Source organism: Cervus canadensis, chromosome 23 (assembly GCF_019320065.1).
Source record: "Cervus canadensis isolate Bull #8, Minnesota chromosome 23, ASM1932006v1, whole genome shotgun sequence".
Taxonomy (NCBI): Eukaryota; Metazoa; Chordata; class Mammalia; order Artiodactyla; family Cervidae; genus Cervus; species Cervus canadensis.
The window spans coordinates 5,067,782-5,072,063 of NC_057408.1; the positions used below are offsets into that span (position 1 = coordinate 5,067,782).

A 4,282-nucleotide genomic window follows, 5' to 3' on the forward strand; every position below is an offset into this window, starting at 1 on the left:
CTCCCTTTACCAACTGGCAATATGACTGCATTCACTGTTCAACCCAATTTTGCACATCCCACCCCATCAGGCCTTTCGGAATTCTGTCTGACATAAAGGTTAAGAACACACTTACTGCAGTGCGCTCAGTGGTCCTGTGGATCTGTCTCTTGCTTCTGTTCCTGTGGAACAGACCCTGGGATGCCCCTTGCACAAGCCTCCGACCACCCTCCAACACTTTTTCCAGTTGCAACCCTGGAATCAGCCGCTCAGCTATACTCAGCTCCCACGACCAGCCAGCACCACTTTTTGAGCTTAGCATCTTATTGCAGATCAACCATGAGCTCCCAGATTCGTCAGAATTATTCCACCCAGGTGGAGGCCGCTGTCAGCTGCCTGGTCAACATGCAACTGTTGGCCTCCTACCATTACCTCTCTCTGGGCTTTTATTTCATCCACAAAGATGTGGCTCTGGAGGACGAGGGCCACTTTTTCCACAAATTGGCCGAGGGGAAGCACGAGGGTGCAGGAGCACCTCTGGTAAACACGAAGCCGGTGCAGAGGCTGCGCCCTCTTTCAGGACGTGCAGAAATGTCTCAAGAGAAGTCGGGGAAATCCAGGAGGCTCTGGAAGCCTCCCTTCTCATGGAGAAGTGGAACCAGCCATTTTGGGTCTGCATGGCCTCACCTCTGTGACTTACAGAGAGCCACGTCCTAGAAGATGGGAGACCACCTGATCAACAATGTCTGCAGGCTGGCTGGTCCCCAGGCTGGGTTGGGAGAATATTTCTTTGAAAGGCTCACCCTCAATCATGGCTAGGAGCCTCTGAAACTGAGCTGCCTTTCAGGAGTCCCCCTGATGTCCGGGCTTCTGCCTGAAGCCCCTCTCTGCAGCCACTAGGCAGCTTTCTAACCACCCTGGAGCCCTCTCTCAAGCCCTGGACTGAATGGAAGCAATAAAGCTTTTTGCAGAAAAAACAAAACAAAAACATACTTATAGTTTTTTCTTGCTGAGGCCCTTGTAGGTGTAGCCCTGGTTCTGCCACCACTGAAAGAAAAAAGGAGGGAAGAAAAAGTTGAGGTGATGGGGAGTCAGGAGAAAGAATACCCACATCCTTCCTTACTCTGCCTGAAAACAGACTCTCCTTTAGCCCCACTCATGTTCACAGTGAGTGTGAGCACACGCTCATGAAGGCGTATAAGCCAGCCCTTCATGCTTTAACCCCACCCCCCCACTTTAGGTAACCAATGGTTTTCTAGCTAACTAGTACGCAGAGGAGGCTCTCTGTCCATTGTTGGATATTATGGGATATAATGTTTGGATATTATGGATATACTGGATGTATACAAATATAATATACATCTGTTCCTTGGTCTGAAGAAATGATGTTCAGCTGTCTACCTTGGCTCAATATTTCCTGTTCTGGTTCTTTTTTAGGGTCCTGAGTGTTTGCATCTACACTGGGTAAGAAAAGTTCAATCTAGAGTTGGTGTATATTACTGTCTGAACCCATTTCAACCCCTACCCTCACCTCCCCACCCTACCCCACCTCCCCCAGACTGCCAACATCAGTCTCACTTGTCAGCTGCATTTTCAGAGCCTTTCCACCGAAGTTATCTGCCATGTAGCCATTTGCAGTCTGTCTCTTGTCAACTGAAAGGAAACACACAATTTGAGAGTCATAAGTTAAGCTTTCAGTTCAGCCACTCAGTCGTGTCCGATTCTTTGTGACCCCATGGACTGCAGCACGCCAGGCCTCCCTGTCCATCACCAACTCCCGGAACTTGCTCAAACTCATGTCCATCGAGTCAGTGAGGCCATCCAACCACCTCATTCTCTGTCGTCCCCTTCTCCTCCTGCCTTCAATCTTGCCCAGCATCAGGGTCTTTTCCAATGAGTCACTTCTTTGCATCAGGTGGCCAAAGTTAAGCTTTATTAAGGGTCTTTCTGAGGATGATAGCCTGGGGGATGGCCTCTCAGTAGCTCTGAGAAACTGCTCCCAAGAAGTCAGGGCAGGTTGTGGGGGTTGCTTATGTATCATTTTTTAAAAACTGGGGGGGGGGAGGTGGGCTACAAAACAGTTGGCAGTCAAGCATTCATCTTGGTAAGAGATGAGGGCTAGTCACAAAGAGCAGACATTCAAGATAATGACTACAGTGCTTTTCCGTGTGTGGGAAACTACAAGAAGCTGGGTTCATTAAAATTCTTCCTGAGATACATGTGACTCTCCAAGGGGCCTGTTTGTCCAAAGCACAGAGCATCCTGCCCTTTATTTCCTCTGTCTGAAGCACAGAGCCCTCCATCCCACTGTCACGTTGATCTCCTCTCTGAAGGACAGAGCGCACTGCGGGTCAGTGACTGCATCTCTGTAGACTTGGGTGGTGAGCAAAACATTCTCTCTTCTTTCACTCGTGCTCTCCTGTCGGCAGACAGAACGGTTCTCACTGGCATTGTATGCCTCAGACGGTAAGGGAGGACAGCGTCCAGATTCAGCCCACCCCTGCACTGCTGAAGCACCCACGACCTGCTTTCATGGGCACAGGTGGCCACCTTAAGTGAGCACATGGGGAGATTTTTCTCATTGACTCCAGTTGCCTTCCAAATCTGGGGCCCAACATGCTCTTCTTTAATGTACCCCTCAAATTTCCATAGTGATTGCCGCAGAGCTATGCAGCATGCAGACATCCCTTTAACAGGCCGGGTTTCCACTGCCCTTCTGCCTGACCATATGGCCTGGCCACTGGCCACTGCCCATGAGTCAGTAAAAACCCAAACACTGGGGTTGTTAACACTGTTCAGTTCTTACCACTGCTGGGAAGACAGCCTGCCATTCATCCCACTGAGCTGAATTCTCCGGAGTCGTGGCCTTCCAAACCGGATGTTGTCCATTTACCCTGGAACTGCCATCCGTAAACCACTGGCTCTTTCTCCATAACTACTCACAGGTCTCTGTCCACAGGGCAGTTGGTTCCAGCAGCTCCTCAGGTGGCCCCAAAGTCAGTTCTAGAGGAAGAGTCTCCCTGATTGTGTCTCCTCTCTGCATTCCCCAGACAGCATGACCTTGTACTAACCATTTACATACTATTACAGAATTCTTCTGGACACTGCCAGCCCCATTTGGGCATTTCTCCAGCATCATCCTAGACACTGTGGGTATTTCAGATGTCAAGACCGTTTTCTGCCCTTCACTCGTAGGAGTAGTTTCAGTTAATAATGTCCAGTGCCAGTCTTCCTTGGTGGTCCTCTGGTTAAGACTCTGCACTCCCAAAGCTCCCAACCTTTTACTTTAATTCCTTTAACTTCTTTAAATACTTTAACTCTTATGTTTCTATCCTTAAATTTTTATGTTTTCTCAATGAATTGCAGCCTGAGCCTGGGCTTCCCTGATGGGTTTTGGTACCGCAGTGTCTGGGGTTTCTATATCAAGAGGTCCTTGGAAATGTCTCTTTTTTATCCACTGACCATTTTACTTACTTTTGTGTGAAAGGCTGTGAAGGATGAGTTAAGGGACCCTGGCACCCTCATCAATCTGTATTTTGATTACTTGGCCTAACCGCTGCCCCCAAGCAATTGCTAGTTAGGTTCAGCTGGTGAAGAACTCGCCTGCAAGGCAGGAAACCAGAGTTTGATCCCTGGGTTGGCAAGATCCCCTGGAGAAGGGAAAGGCTACCCACTCCAGTGTTCTGGCCTGGAGAATTCGACGGACTATATAGTCCATGGGGTTGCAAACAGTCAGACACAACTGAGCAACTTTCATTTCACTTCACTTCAATTTTGTACTGTAATCTGTGCCTTCTGGATTTGCAAATTTCATTGTAAATAGAGCAGACTATTTACTATTTCTTGTTTGGGGCCCTTTAAAATTGGGGGACCTGAAGGGGGTCTCTTTGGTAGTGCTATGTTAAAGCTTTGCTTTAATCCCATTAATGCCGGTTTCACTCTTCCCATTTCTATATAACCCACTAAAGTTTCCCATGCTGCTGGAATGAGTCCCATGACACTTGCCTTTCTATCAAAAGTTGTTTAATTCAGTTTATTTCTTAATAACTGTTTAAAAGTTTCCACCTTCTGGGGAAGATTCTCCTGACTGTCCCCTTCATTCTCTTGTTAATTAACTTGTTCTCAATAACATCTGTGTGATCCCTGAGGGGAAGCTGAGGCAGTAAATTTGATAAGGCTTCCTGGACTGTTATTGTTCTGCAACTATAAGGTTACAGTGGGGTGCCCATGTGAAGGGTCTCCTTAACCGCAACAGTGTTTACTATTGAAACAGGAGGGAAGCGGGCAGGGCACAACTTTTAAA

The 4,282-nt window shown here is 48.0% G+C and overlaps 1 pseudogene; it reads left to right on the plus strand.

Annotated features, from left to right (window-relative positions):
* The first annotated feature begins 264 nt into the window (after positions 1-264).
* On the plus strand, positions 265-798 carry LOC122425370 (annotated as a pseudogene).
* Positions 799-4,282: the final 3,484 nt, after the last annotated feature.